Source organism: Hyla sarda, chromosome 1, assembly GCF_029499605.1.
Source record: "Hyla sarda isolate aHylSar1 chromosome 1, aHylSar1.hap1, whole genome shotgun sequence".
Classification (NCBI taxonomy): domain Eukaryota; kingdom Metazoa; phylum Chordata; class Amphibia; order Anura; family Hylidae; genus Hyla; species Hyla sarda.
The window spans coordinates 611,751,519-611,768,245 of NC_079189.1; the positions used below are offsets into that span (position 1 = coordinate 611,751,519).

The window sequence follows — 16,727 nt, forward strand, 5'->3', positions numbered from 1 at the left end:
GGTCATGTCAGCAGAGAGCTCTGTGTTCCAAAAAGAAAATAATTTCCTTTGTAGCATTCTGCAGCTAATAACTACTTTCCACCGGAGTACCCCTTTAATTCTACCGCAATCGGTAGTGTCCGGTATTAGCCACGGGTCCTAGCTGCCGGGACCGACCCGCTATGACGCGTTAATACTGACTCGATATGCCACTTTATATTGCGGGCGCAGGGCGTACAGGTACACCCTGCGTTCCCAAGGGGTTAAAGAGAGAGGCCCGAGAGCCGTCACAAACTGTATATCATTCCACAGCAAGCTGAGCACAGCATTAAAGGGTTACTTCGCTCCCCAGCATCCGGAACATTGAGTTCCTGAACGCTGTGTGCGCGCTTCCATGTTCACGGCTGCCCCCTCGCGACGTCACGGCCCGCCCCCTCCCATAGTTCAGGAACTCAATGTTCTGGATGCTGGGGAGCGAAGTAACCCTTTAATGCTGTGCTCAGCTTGCTGTGGAATTATATACAGTTTGTGACGGCTCTCGGGCCTCTCTCCAAAATGGTGGCCGCACGCATTACATGGAGCTTTATTTGTATCTGTTAGGCTGTGTCCTGGGAGCTGAATGACACCTAATCCATCAAATCATTGTATTAAAGGGGTACTCCGGCGCTTAGACATCTTATCCCCTATCCAAAGGATAGGGGATAAAATGCCTGATCGCGGGGGTCCCGCCGCTGGGGACCCCCGTGATCTTGCACGCCACACCCCATTAAAATCAATCCCCGGAGCGTGTTCGCTCCAGGTCTGATTACTGTCGATCACGTGCTGGAGCGTTGAAACGTCACAGCTCCGCCCCCAAAATGCAAGCCTATGGGAGGGGGCGTGACAGCTGTCACGCCCCTTCCCATTGACTTGCATTCAGGGGGTGGAGCCTGACGTCACACGGGGCGGAGCCGTGACGTCACAACGCTCCAGCCCGTGATCGACAGTAATCAGACCCGGAGCGAACACGCTCCGGGGATTGATTTTAACGGGGTGCGGCGAGCACGATCATGGGGGTCCCCAGCGGCGGGACCCCCACGATCAGGTGTCTTATCCCCTATCCTTTGGATAGGGGATAAGATGTCTAAGCACCGGAGTAACCCCTTTAACCTGGGGTCATGTGATAGCTGCAAGGTATGCTGGGCTACCCAGATGTCATCTCACTGTTCCCAGTACCTCCTCCTTACCTGTGAGAGCCAAAATGTGTTCCAAATCTCTCATATAATTATTGCCCACTTTACCAGGTTAATGTGAGCCGAACCAGGAAATGTTTGAAAGTTCTGAGAGTCGTGGCCGACCCAAATTTGGGTCAAATCCAGGTTTGTGGGGCTCAACTCGCCCATCTCTAGTCACAATCATGGAGAAGTGTAAATCTCCTCTAACCCAATGGGAAATGGTGGACAAAGTGTCTGAGGATTCTTCATCATCCAGCAGACCAATGTTTCCCAACCAGGGGTGCCTCCAGCTGTTGCAAAACTACAACTCCCAGCATGCCCGGACAGCCAACGGCTGTCCGGGCATGCTGGGAGTTGTAGTTTTGCAACAGCTGGAGGCACCCCTGGTTGGGAAACACTGCAGTAGACAGTAGGAAATCTGGAATGATTCCGCCCACATCTTCTATCTTATAAATCTGTGATGATCTGTGGAGGATTTGTCGCAGCTGATACAGGAGGAAATAGAGACATTTAACCCCTTCCTGTCAGGGGGATTTCTGTTTGTTCCTTTGTCTCCTAAGATCCATAATGTCCTCATTCCCTATGGACAGAGACGTATGTAGACAAGTTGTCCTGTGTGATGGGTGATGGCGCCCCCTGGATTTTACCAGAGAGTACAATAAACCCCAATTCCTTCTCTTTGGTGATCGGTCATTTCCTGTGGTTTCTCCTGATATGACAGAAACAGCAAACTTACCTGTATCTGTACAGGAGCCGTGTGCTTACAGGACCTGCGATGATGTCACCGTCATGTGATCAGTCACATGGAGGAGAAGGAGTCACATGATCAGGGGCTGCTGCTCTAGGCTCATCTGCTCAGTGTATGCAGGACTCTGCTGTGCTGGTTGTGATCGCTGCTGGATGAGCTGAAGTTATGTGTATGCAGCAGAGCTGTGTGTGTGTGATGTGCGTGGTGCAGAGCTGTGTATGTGTGTGTTATATATGTCTGCAGCAGAGCTGTGTGTAATGTGCATGTAGCTGAGCTGTATGTGTACACAGTAGAGCTGTATATGTGTAATGTGCATGTAGCTGTGCTGTATGTGTACACAGTAGTGCTGTATATGTGTAATGTACATGTAGCTGAGCTGTATGTGTACACAGTAGAGCTGTGTGTAATGTGCATGTAGCTGAGCTGTATGTGTACACAGTAGAGCTGTGTGTAATGTGCATGTAGCTGAGCTGTATGTGTACACAGTAGAGCTGTATATGTGTAATGTACATGTAGCTGAGCTGTATGTGTACACAGTAGTGCTGTATATGTGTAATGTACATGTAGCTGAGCTGTATGTGTACACAGTAGAGCTGTATATGTGTAATGTACATGTAGCTGAGCTGTATGTGTACACAGTAGAGCTGTATATGTGTAATGTACATGTAGCTGAGCTGTATGTGTACACAGTAGAGCTGTATATGTGTAATGTACATGTAGCTGGGCTGTATGTGTACACAGTAGAGCTGTATATGTGTAATGTACATGTAGCTGAGCTGTATGTGTACACAGTAGAGCTGTATATGTGTAATGTGCATGTAGCTGAGCTGTATGTGTACACAGTAGAGCTGTATATGTGTAATGTACATGTAGCTGGGCTGTATGTGTACACAGTAGAGCTGTATATGTGTAATGTACATGTAGCTGAGCTGTATGTGTACACAGTAGAGCTGTATATGTGTAATGTACATGTAGCTGAGCTGTATGTGTACACAGTAGAGCTGTATATGTGTAATGTGCATGTAGCTGAGCTGTATGTGTACACAGTAGAGCTGTATATGTGTAATGTACATGTAGCTGAGCTGTATGTGTACACAGTAGAGCTGTATATGTGTAATGTGCATGTAGCTGAGCTGTATGTGTACACAGTAGAGCTATATATGTGTAATGTACATGTAACTGAGCTGTATGTGTACACAGTAGAGCTGTATATGTGTAATGTACATGTAGCTGAGCTGTATGTGTACACAGTAGAGCTGTATATGTGTAATGTGCATGTAGCTGAGCTGTATGTGTACACAGTAGAGCTGTATATGTGTAATGTACATGTAGCTGAGCTGTATGTGTGCACAGTAGGGCTGTATATGTGTAATGTACATGTAGCTGAGCTGTATGTGTGCACAGTAGAGCTGTATATGTGTAATGTGCATGTAGCTGAGCTGTATGTGTACACAGTAGAGCTGTATATGTGTAATGTACATGTAGCTGAGCTGTATATGTACACAGTAGAGCTGTATATGTGTAATGTACATGTAGCTGAGCTGTATGTGTACACAGTAGAGCTGTATATGTGTAATGTACATGTAGCTGAGCTGTATGTGTACACAGTAGAGCTGTATATGTGTAATGTGCATGTAGCTGAGCTGTATGTGTACACAGTAGGGCTGTATATGTGTAATGTACATGTAGCTGAGCTGTATGTGTGCACAGTAGAGCTGTATATGTGTAATGTGCATGTAGCTGAGCTGTATGTGTACACAGTAGAGCTGTATATGTGTAATGTGCATGTAGCTGAGCTGTATGTGTACACAGTAGAGCTGTATATGTGTAATGTACATGTAGCTGAGCTGTATGTGTACACAGTAGAGCTGTATATGTGTAATGTGCATGTAGCTGAGCTGTATGTGTACACAGTAGAGCTGTATATGTGTAATGTACATGTAGCTGAGCTGTATGTGTACACAGTAGAGCTGTATATGTGTAATGTGCATGTAGCTGAGCTGTATGTGTACACAGTAGAGCTGTATATGTGTAATGTACATGTAGCTGAGCTGTATGTGTACACAGTAGAGCTGTATATGTGTAATGTACATGTAGCTGAGCTGTATGTGTACACAGTAGAGCTGTATATGTGTAATGTACATGTAGCTGAGCTGTATGTGTACACAGTAGTGCTGTATATGTGTAATGTGCATGTAGCTGAGCTGTATGTGTACACAGTAGAGCTGTATATGTGTAATGTACATGTAGCTGAGCTGTATGTGTACACAGTAGTGCTGTATATGTGTAATGTACATGTAGCTGAGCTGTATGTGTACACAGTAGTGCTGTATATGTGTAATGTACATGTAGCTGAGCTGTATGTGTACACAGTAGAGCTGTATATGTGTAATGTACATGTAGCTGAGCTGTATGTGTACACAGTAGTGCTGTATATGTGTAATGTAAATGTAGCTGAGCTGTATGTGTACACAGTAGAGCTGTATATGTGTAATGTACATGTAGCTGAGCTGTATGTGTACACAGTAGAGCTGTATATGTGTAATGTAGCTGAGCTGTATGTGTACACAGTAGTGCTGTATATGTGTAATGTGCATGTAGCTGTGCTGTATGTGTACACAGTAGAGCTGTATATGTGTAATGTACATGTAGCTGAGCTGTATGTGTACACAGTAGAGCTGTATATGTGTAATGTACATGTAGCTGAGCTGTATGTGTACACAGTAGAGCTGTATATGTGTAATGTACATGTAGCTGAGCTGTATGTGTACACAGTAGAGCTGTATATGTGTAATGTGCATGTAGCTGAGCTGTATGTGTACACAGTAGAGCTGTATATGTGTAATGTACATGTAGCTGAGCTGTATGTGTACACAGTAGAGCTGTATATGTGTAATGTGCATGTAGCTGAGCTGTATGTGTACACAGTAGAGCTGTATATGTGTAATGTACATGTAGCTGAGCTGTATGTGTACACAGTAGAGCTGTATATGTGTAATGTACATGTAGCTGAGCTGTATGTGTACACAGTAGAGCTGTATATGTGTAATGTACATGTAGCTGAGCTGTATGTGTACACAGTAGTGCTGTATATGTGTAATGTGCATGTAGCTGAGCTGTATGTGTACACAGTAGAGCTGTATATGTGTAATGTACATGTAGCTGAGCTGTATGTGTACACAGTAGTGCTGTATATGTGTAATGTACATGTAGCTGAGCTGTATGTGTACACAGTAGTGCTGTATATGTGTAATGTACATGTAGCTGAGCTGTATGTGTACACAGTAGAGCTGTATATGTGTAATGTACATGTAGCTGAGCTGTATGTGTACACAGTAGTGCTGTATATGTGTAATGTAAATGTAGCTGAGCTGTATGTGTACACAGTAGAGCTGTATATGTGTAATGTACATGTAGCTGAGCTGTATGTGTACACAGTAGAGCTGTATATGTGTAATGTAGCTGAGCTGTATGTGTACACAGTAGTGCTGTATATGTGTAATGTGCATGTAGCTGTGCTGTATGTGTACACAGTAGAGCTGTATATGTGTAATGTACATGTAGCTGAGCTGTATGTGTACACAGTAGAGCTGTATATGTGTAATGTACATGTAGCTGAGCTGTATGTGTACACAGTAGAGCTGTATATGTGTAATGTACATGTAGCTGAGCTGTATGTGTACACAGTAGAGCTGTATATGTGTAATGTACATGTAGCTGAGCTGTATGTGTACACAGTAGAGCTGTATATGTGTAATGTACATGTAGCTGAGCTGTATGTGTACACAGTAGAGCTGTATATGTGTAATGTACATGTAGCTGAGCTGTATGTGTACACAGTAGAGCTGTATATGTGTAATGTACATGTAGCTGAGCTGTATGTGTACACAGTAGTGCTGTATATGTGTAATGTACATGTAGCTGAGCTGTATGTGTACACAGTAGAGCTGTATATGTGTAATGTGTATGTAGCTGAGCTGTATGTGTACACAGTAGAGCTGTATATGTGTAATGTACATGTAGCTGAGCTGTATATGTACACAGTAGAGCTGTATATGTGTAATGTACATGTAGCTGAGCTGTATGTGTACACAGTAGAGCTGTATATGTGTAATGTACATGTAGCTGAGCTGTATGTGTACACAGTAGAGCTGTATATGTGTAATGTACATGTAGCTGAGCTGTATATGTACACAGTAGAGCTGTATATGTGTAATGTACATGTAGCTGAGCTGTATGTGTACACAGTAGAGCTGTATATGTGTAATGTACATGTAGCTGAGCTGTATGTGTACACAGTAGAGCTGTATATGTGTAATGTACATGTAGCTGAGCTGTATATGTACACAGTAGAGCTGTATATGTGTAATGTACATGTAGCTGAGCTGTATGTGTACACAGTAGTGCTGTATATGTGTAATTTACATGTAGCTGAGTTGTATGTGTACACAGTAGAGCTGTATATGTGTAATGTACATGTAGCTGAGCTGTATGTGTACACAGCAGAGCTGTATATGTGTAATGTGCATGTAGCTGAGCTGTATGTGTACACAGTAGTGCTGTATATGTGTAATTTACATGTAGCTGAGCTGTATGTGTACACAGTAGAGCTGTATATGTGTAATGTGCATGTAGCTGAGCTGTATGTGTACACAGTAGAGCTGTATATGTGTAATGTACATGTAGCTGAGCTGTATGTGTACACAGTAGAGCTGTATATGTGTAATGTACATGTAGCTGAGCTGTATGTGTGTAATGTACATGTAGCTGAGCTGTATGTGTACACAGTAGAGCTGTATATGTGTAATGTACATGTAGCTGAGCTGTATGTGTACACAGTAGAGCTGTATATGTGTAATGTACATGTAGCTGAGCTGTATGTGTACACAGTAGAGCTGTATATGTGTAATGTGCATGTAGCTGAGCTGTATGTGTACACAGTAGAGCTGTATATGTGTAATGTACATGTAGCTGAGCTGTATGTGTACACAGTAGAGCTGTATATGTGTAATGTACATGTAGCTGAGCTGTATGTGTACACAGTAGAGCTGTATATGTGTAATGTACATGTAGCTGAGCTGTATGTGTACACAGTAGAGCTGTATATGTGTAATGTACATGTAGCTGAGCTGTATGTGTACACAGTAGAGCTGTATATATATGTAATGTACATGTAGCTGAGCTGTATGTGTACACAGTAGAGCTGTATATGTGTAATGTGCATGTAGCTGAGCTGTATGTGTACACAGTAGAGCTGTATATGTGTAATGTACATGTAGCTGAGCTGTATGTGTACACAGTAGAGCTGTATATGTGTAATGTACATGTAGCTGAGCTGTATGTGTACACAGTAGAGCTGTATATGTGTAATGTACATGTAGCTGAGCTGTATGTGTACACAGTAGAGCTGTATATGTGTAATGTATATGTAGCTGAGCTGTATGTGTACACAGTAGAGCTGTATATGTGTAATTTACATGTAGCTGAGCTGTATGTGTACACAGTAGAGCTGTATATGTGTAATGTGCATGTAGCTGAGCTGTATGTGTACACAGTAGAGCTGTATATGTGTAATGTACATGTAGCTGAGCTGTATGTGTACACAGTAGAGCTGTATATGTGTAATGTACATGTAGCTGAGCTGTATGTGTGTAATGTACATGTAGCTGAGCTGTATGTGTACACAGTAGAGCTGTATATGTGTAATGTACATGTAGCTGAGCTGTATGTGTACACAGTAGAGCTGTATATGTGTAATGTACATGTAGCTGAGCTGTATGTGTACACAGTAGAGCTGTATATGTGTAATGTGCATGTAGCTGAGCTGTATGTGTACACAGTAGAGCTGTATATGTGTAATGTACATGTAGCTGAGCTGTATGTGTACACAGTAGAGCTGTATATGTGTAATGTACATGTAGCTGAGCTGTATGTGTACACAGTAGAGCTGTATATGTGTAATGTACATGTAGCTGAGCTGTATGTGTACACAGTAGAGCTGTATATGTGTAATGTGCATGTAGCTGAGCTGTATGTGTACACAGTAGAGCTGTATATGTGTAATGTACATGTAGCTGAGCTGTATGTGTACACAGTAGTGCTGTATATGTGTAATGTGCATGTAGCTGAGCTGTATGTGTACACAGTAGAGCTGTATATGTGTAATGTATATGTAGCTGAGCTGTATGTGTACACAGTAGAGCTGTATATGTGTAATGTACATGTAGCTGAGCTGTATGTGTACACAGTAGAGCTGTATATATATGTAATGTACATGTAGCTGAGCTGTATGTGTACACAGTAGAGCTGTATATGTGTAATGTACATGTAGCTGAGCTGTATGTGTACACAGTAGTGCTGTATATGTGTAATGTGCATGTAGCTGAGCTGTATGTGTACACAGTAGAGCTGTATATGTGTAATGTACATGTAGCTGAGCTGTGTGTGTACACAGTAGAGCTGTATATGTGTAATGTACATGTAGCTGAGCTGTATGTGTACACAGTAGAGCTGTATATGTGTAATGTGCATGTAGCTGAGCTGTATGTGTACACAGTAGAGCTGTATATGTGTAATGTACATGTAGCTGAGCTGTATGTGTACACAGTAGAGCTGTATATGTGTAATGTACATGTAGCTGAGCTGTATGTGTACACAGTAGAGCTGTATATGTGTAATGTATATGTAGCTGAGCTGTATGTGTACACAGTAGAGCTGTATATGTGTAATGTACATGTAGCTGAGCTGTATGTGTACACAGTAGAGCTGTATATATATGTAATGTACATGTAGCTGAGCTGTATGTGTACATAGTAGTGCTGTATATGTGTAATGTGCATGTAGCTGAGCTGTATACACAGTAGAGCTGTATATGTGTAATGTACATGTAGCTGAGCTGTATGTGTACACAGTAGAGCTGTATATGTGTAATGTGCATGTAGCTGAGCTGTATGTGTACACAGTAGAGCTGTATATGTGTAATGTACATGTAGCTGAGCTGTATGTGTACACAGTAGAGCTGTATATGTGTAATGTACATGTAGCTGAGCTGTATGTGTACACAGTAGAGCTGTATATGAGTAATGTACATGTAGCTGAGCTGTATGTGTACACAGTAGAGCTGTATATGTGTAATGTACATGTAGCTGAGCTGTATGTGTACACAGTAGAGCTGTATATGTGTAATGTACATGTAGCTGAGCTGTATGTGTACATAGTAGTGCTGTATATGTGTAATGTGCATGTAGCTGAGCTGTATACACAGTAGAGCTGTATATGTGTAATGTACATGTAGCTGAGCTGTATGTGTACACAGTAGAGCTGTATATGTGTAATGTGCATGTAGCTGAGCTGTATGTGTACACAGTAGAGCTGTATATGTGCAATGTGCATGTAGCTGAGCTGTATGTGTACACAGTAGAGCTGTATATGTGTAATGTGCATGTAGCTGAGCTGTATGTGTACACAGTAGAGCTGTATATGTGTAATGTACATGTAGCTGAGCTGTATGTGTACACAGTAGAAATGTATATGTGTAATGTGCATGTAGCTGAGCTGTATGTGTACACAGTAGAGCTGTATATGTGTAATGTACATGTAGCTGAGCTGTATGTGTACACAGTAGAGCTGTATATGTGTAATGTACATGTAGCTGAGCTGTATGTGTACACAGTAGAGCTGTATATGTGTAATGTACATGTAGCTGAGCTGTATGTGTACACAGTAGAGCTGTATATGTGTAATGTACATGTAGCTGAGCTGTATGTTCGGTCTTGTTACAGACACACAAGATGACCTACAGAAGACACAATAAATAAAAGATAATTTCTGGCACCTCTGGTTTCTTACATTTGGTGTCTGTATATAAATAGTCAATGAGTTTGCACGGAGCAGACGAGATACTTCTCTATAGGGAGCAGAATACATCACCTATTTACCAACAAGAGAGTTAATAAGCGCTTTATAGTGTAATAACATAAAAAAGGGTAACTGCGAGGGGTGTTGTCTGCAGGGCAGCATGTGAGGACACAGAATATCATGCTCCTCAGCATTTGTTGTTAAAGGGATATTACAGTGAAAAACAATTTTTTTCATATCAACTGGCTCAAGAAAGTGAAACAATTTAGTAAATTACTTCTATTTAAAAATCTTAATCCTTCCAGTACTTATATGCTGCTGAAGTTGAGTTATTTTCAGTCTGACAGTCTTCTCTGCTGACACCTCTGTCCATTTTAGGGGACTGTCCAGAGCAGCATATGTTTGCTATGGGGATTTGCTCCTACTCTGGACAGTTCCTGACATGGACAGAGGTGTCAGCAGAGAGCACTGTGGTCAAACTGGAAAGAACAACTAAACTTCAGCAGTACTGGTAGGATTAAGTTTTTTTTTTTTTTTTAATAGAAGTAATTTACAAATCTGTTGTTTCTCTGATCGTCTCCACGACAGCTCCCTGAGATTGCCTCCGCCTGATTGGACAGGGAAAAACACTGAGAGCTTAAAAGATCCTCTCCCCTCCTTTCCCTGTCCCGATCCGGGCAGGTAACCTGAGAGGTGCAGGAGAGGATCCCGCGCGACAGATTTTAAAGGATAGGGGATAAGATGTCTGATCGCGGGGGTCCTGCCACTGGGGACCCCCATGATCTTGCACGCAGCACCCCGTTACCATCAGTCCCCGGAGCAGGTTTCCTCCGGGTCTGATGTCTGGCGATCACTCAATGCAAGCCTATGGGACCTCAGGGACCAGTTCTACACAGACAGGTTCAGAACCTCAATCTATCACTATGGATTCTGAAAAGTTCCTGCTAGAGAAGAAGGGATTCTCAGAGTGATCAATACCCTCTTGGCACTAAGGTGGCACCTACACTAAGGTGGGGAAGAAATATGCCTCTTGGTGTGGGTCACCTTTTTCTTTTGATTCTCACTAAAATGTTTGACTTTCTCCAGGATGGCTTTGATCTGGGTCTCTCTCCTAACACTCTAAGGCTGGGTTCACACTACGGAATCTCTGGGCAGAATTTCTGCCGAATATCAAGCCGGCGGCACTAGGACCACGCGGACTGCATTGCCGTCCCCGTAGATGTCAATGCATTTCTGAGAAGATCTCCCAAAAGATCCACCCAGAAATGCATTGCCGTCTACGGGGACGGCAATGCAGTCCATGCGGGCGGTCTTAGTGCCGCCGGCTAAATCTCTGGCAGAAATTCTGCCCAGAGATTCCGTAGTGTGAACCTCGCCTTAGAGTACAGGTCTCAGCCCTAGGTGCCCTCTATCAGACCAAACTGGGAGAAGATATCTAGGTTTATTAAAGGGGTACTCCGCCCCTGGCATCTTATCCCCTATCCAAAGGATAGGGGATAAGATGTTAGATCGTCGCGGTCCCGCTGCTGGGGACCCCCGGGATCGCCGCACCAGCACCCCGCCATCATTACTGCACAGAGCGAGTTCACTCTGTGCGTAATGACGGGCAATACAGGGGCCGGAGCATCGTTACGTCACGGCTCCGCCCCTCATGACATCACGGTCCGTCCCCTTAATGAAAGTCTATGGCAGGGGGGTGTGACGACTGCCACGCCCCCTTCCATAGACTTGTATTGATGGGGCGGACCGTGACGTCACGAGGGGCGGAGCCGTGACGTAACGATGCTCCGTCCCCTGTATCACCCCTCATTACGTGCAGAGCGATCTCGCTTTGTGCAGTAATGATAGCGGGTGCTGCAGCAGCGATCCCCGGGGTCCCCAGCAGCGGGACCGCGGCGATCTGACATCTTATCTCCTATCCTTTGGATAGGGGATAAAATGTCTAGGGGCAGAATACCCCTTTAAAGCTACAGATAGATTAAGAACCAGAATAAAACATGATTTTCCTCCTTGGAATCTAAATACGGTCCTCTTATCTCTAATTAAAGCTCCTTTTGAACCATTAGACCAAAATTTTATTCCAAAAGTTGCTTCTTCCTTCCACAGGTCTCAAGATATTGTTATCCTGTCGAAAGCGATCTTTCAGTTTTTTTGTACGTTAGGAGAGCTGTCCTTAAAGGGGTTATCCAGGGGAAAAAAAACTTTATATATATATATAATCTCAATCAACCGGCTCCAGAAAGTTAAACAGATTTGTAAATTACTTCTATTAAAAAATCTTAATCCTTTCAGTACTTATGAGCTTCTGAAGTTAAGGTTGTTCTTTTCTGTCTAAGTGCTCTCTGATGACACCTGTCTCGGGAACCGCCCAGTTTAGAAGAAAATCCCCATAGCAAACCTCTTCTAAACTGGGCGGTTCCCGAGACACAGAAAAGAACAACCTTAACTTCAGAAGTTCATAAGTAAAGAAAGGATTTCGATTTTTTTAATAGAGGTAATTTACAAATCTGTTTAACTCTCTGGAGCCAGTGGATATATTTAACAAAGTTTTTTCCTGGATAACCCCTTTAACTACATAGAGGTCACCAGAACCTGGAGGAAGGATAAGAACCTGTTCATACAGTTTGCAGGTCCTAATAGAGGCAAGAAAGCCTCAACGATCGTTTCGCTTCTAAAGTGCTTCCTCAGGGGGCGTGACGCCCCCTGAGGAAGCACTTTAGAAGCGAAATGATCGTTGGGGTCTGGTGGGTATGGTCTGGCACCCTTTACTGTATTGTGGTTTATTTATCCTTTATATGATCTTCCTTTGGCAGCCCTGTTGGACTTTATTGTTGATTTAGGCTCAAGCCTTTAGCTTTATACTTATACGTAGTCATTTTGCCTGACCTTATACCTACTTTTTTCTGCTGTATCCTGGTGCCTCAGTCTTTTTTTGTATTGTTTTCATTTTGTCACACATTTTATCTTGTCTTTATGATCTAATAAAAAATTATATTTTATTTCTAATGTTCTAGCTCTGCGCTTAATTTCATTGTTGGCTTTTCCAAACACTATAGACTTGATGAGATGTCAGGTCCAGACATGGCATTTGGACGCAAGGTCCTACCGTGTTTCTCCGAAAATAGGACCGGGTCTTATATTACTTTTAGCCACAAAAAAACACACTAGGGCTTATTTTCAGGGTAGGGCTTATTTATTTACAGTACGGTATGCACATTAAACAACATGGCGGTTCCACGGTATTTACACCCCCACCCCCCCCCCCATTATTATCATGTGATGGGCGCAGCTCTGAAGCCCAACGTCCTTCTCCCCCCCCCCCCCCCCCCCCGCCGGTTTATCAGCCCAGCACCCCACATCGGGGTAATAATGGTTTGTCACCCGCAAGCGCAGCTTCTCTCCCCCCCCCAAATAATGATCGTCCGCTGCGCTGTATCTATTCCTGTGCCCGGGCTGCAAATAGGGTATTACAAAACAAACTTTAACTTGCCTTCGTCCTCCGTTCCCCCGTTGCTAAGGAACCGGCCTCATGGTCCCTCCGCTGTTACCGCTGCTTCCTGGTGTTGGGACGTCACAGAGCCGCCTTCAGCCTATCACCGGCCGCAGCGATGTCACCGCCTCTGCCGATGATAGGCTGAGCCCACTGTGATGTCAGAAGTCGGCCGGGAGGCGGTGACATCGCTGCGGCCGGTGATAGGCTGAAGGATCTGTGACGTCCCAACACCAGGAAGCAGCCATAACAGCGGAGGACAGTGAGGCCGGTTCCTTAGCAACGGGGGAACGGAGGACGAAGGTAAGTTTATGTTTGTTTTTTAATATTTGCAGCCCGGGCATTGTCTAGGTCAGTGGTCTTCAACCTGCAGACCTGCAGCTGTTGCAAAACTACAACTGCCAGCATGCCCGGACAGCCAACCTGCAGACCTCTAGATGCTGCAAAACTACAACTCCCAGCATGCCAGGACAGCCAACCTGCAGACCTCCAGATGCTGCAAAACTACAACTCCCAGCATGCCCAGACAGCCAACCTGCGGACCTCCAGATGCTGCAAAACTACAACTCCCAGCATGCCCGGACAGCCAACCTGCAGACCTCCAGATGCTGCAAAACTACAACTGCCAGCATGCCCGGACAGCCAACCTGCGGACCTCCAGATGTTGCAAAACTACAACTCCCAGCATGCCCGGACAGCCAACCTGCAGACCTCCAGATGCTGCAAAACTACAACTGCCAGCATGCCCGGACAGCCAACCTGCGGACCTCCAGATGTTGCAAAACTACAACTCCCAGCATGCCCGGACAGCCAACCTGCAGACCTCCAGATGCTGCAAAACTACAACTGCCAGCATGCCCGGACAGCCAACCTGCAGACCTCCAGATGTTGCAAAACTACAACTCCCAGCATGCCCGGACAGCCGTTGGCTGTCCGGGCATGCTGGGAGTTGTAGTTTTGCAACATCTGGAGGTCTGCAGGTTGGAGACCACTGGCCTAGGTCTTATTTTCGGGGTAGGGCTTATATTGCAGCCCACCCCGATAATACAGCCAGGGCCTATTTTCGGGGTAAGGGTGTATTTTCGGGTAAACACGGTAGGTGCTGTGGTCCCTCCCTAATAATTCTTTGGTATTTCTCAGGGTGCTGTCGTGGAGACGACCAGAGAAAGGGTGAATTATACTCCCCGATAATTTGTTTTCTGGGAAGTCTCCACTAGAGCTGAGCGAACTTACAGTAAATTCAATTCGTCAAGAACTTCTCGGCTCGGCAGTTGATGTCTTTTCCTGCATAAATTAGTTCAGCTTTCAGGTGCTCCGGTGGGCTGGAAAAGGTGGATACAGTCCTAGGAAAGAGTCTCCTAGGACTGTATCCACCTTTTCCAGCCCACCGGAGCACCTGAAAGCTGAACTAATTTACGCAGGATAAGTCATCAACCGCCGAGCCGAGAAGTTCGTGACGAATCGAATTTACTGTAAGTTCGCTCATCTCTAGTCTCCACGACAGCACCCATACATCCCACCCTTTGGTGATAATTTTGGGGTTGGTTTTAGTTACCACTTTTTTTTTTTCCTTTTCTACTCGGCGTTCTTTATAAATACACTGGAGGGGAGAGGAAGGGGAGGGGTCTTTAACCTCTCAGTGTTTTTCCCTGTCCAATCAGGCGGAGGCAATCTCAGGGGGCTGTCGTGGAGACGACCAGAGAAACAAATTATCGGTGAGTGGAATTCACCCTTTAAGTTGATATGAAAAAAATGTTTTCACTGGAATATTCCTTTACGCTGTGTAACAGCTCATATTTGTGGGCCTAGTGAAAATGTCTGCCCAGGAGGACCACCCTCATACCATTTTTGGGGGGGTTTGGTCTCCCCAATGGGTTACAGCTGCGTCCTTTCCTGTGGGTGATCCCCGCCAGGTTACTGTGAATATAACACGACCATAATTTCGGCCTTTTGGCTAAGATCCGGTGTAGTATCTGTTCTTATTGGTGCTCTAGTCTCTGCCATTGATGTAGGATGGATGCTGCATGGAGGAGCAGGTGTTCCGGGGCTTGTGCCACGTAACCAGCTCATCGGCTGCCCTGATGAGACCTGTGTCCTCCGGGTCTCGCCATGAGGCTGGGGGGGGGGGGGGGGGGGTGTAGAGCCGAGGTACGTCTGTGTCTCGGGGAGTGGTGACCCTGAAGTGCCGAAACTCACTGGGTGTTATAACTCACTGAGTGAACACACGGCACCATACTCTTCATCTTTGGCACTCACCCTTGGTATCACGGCCTTCTGGTTAGGATCAGGGAAATTTTTATAGATCCAACCGGATGACCGGGCAGTATATCTGCACTCGTCTACTTATTTATTATTTTTGTATGTCACTGTGCCACGTTTCGTGTCTTTATTTGTCCACAGGATTGTCAGGATGCGGTAGCCCTTCTGGGTGTCCCTCCTGGCGGTCTAGGGGAGGTGTGTGTGGCCATTTGGTTTCTCACCTCCCTGTAACCCCCGGGTATCTTGGCTTCGGTCAAGATGCTATCAGTATACGGCTCCTTGGCGGATACCTTGGATAACGCCTAGGTTGAAGCCAGGTGCATTTGTGGCCCCTTAGTAGCTTCGGCGAAAAGGGGCATGGAACCTGGATCCTTGCAGGTGCCTTTTGGCCCGGAGGTGAAGGGTAGGTTTGTTGGGGCCTCTTTCCTGTTGGAGAAGGGCTTAGCGATAGACCGCATCCTTTGTGCACGTTTTTTTAGTGTGACACTTGTGCACTTTTTCTTGCACTTTGGGTGATAGAGAGCACGCGCCTCAAGATGATTGGATCTGATGAAGAGGGGTTCTCCGCCCCTCGAAACGCGCTATCCCTTTGTTACTGCATGTGCGAATAAAGACTCTTTTCTTTATGCCATACCCGAGTCCGTGGATTACAATTCTACACCTCTCGCTGGAAACGAGCGCTACCAAGCACCGCTTCTTTGTGGAACCGGGATTCCACTTCTCTTCTCCTATCTCTGTTGTGCCATATTGTGCTGTTTGGCGCTGTATACACTGTGTATCGACTGGTGCCCATGCCATCTCTGTATAATTAAACATCTCTGTTCCCCTGCTGGTTATGACCATCCTGTAATGGAGTTACCTTTATGTCTGCCCCTTTGGCGACAACGCTTTATCATCTGCTGTACGACGCTTCTGATGTTCTCTGTTTCCATCACCTATCATGGACAAATACATTCATTCTTCTGCCTCCAGGGCCTCAGCAAGGACCATGATGAGTTAAAGGGGTACTCCGCTGCAAACTGTTCCGAAGGCTGGAGCCGGCAGCTTGTGATGTCATAGCCCCGCCCCCTCATGACATCACGCCCCGCCCCCCTCAATGCAAGTCTATGGGACGGGGCGTGACAGCCATCACGCCCCCTTCCATAGACTTGCATTGAGGGGGCGGGGCTATGACATCACG

General features: G+C 45.1%; 1 protein-coding gene across 1 annotated transcript in view; it reads right to left on the reverse strand.

Moving 5' to 3' along the window:
* Positions 1-16,727, reverse strand: part of LOC130298698 (zinc finger protein 420-like) — a 166,399-nt gene that overhangs the window by 79,894 nt on the left and 69,778 nt on the right. The gene's annotated exons all lie outside the window — the stretch shown is intronic.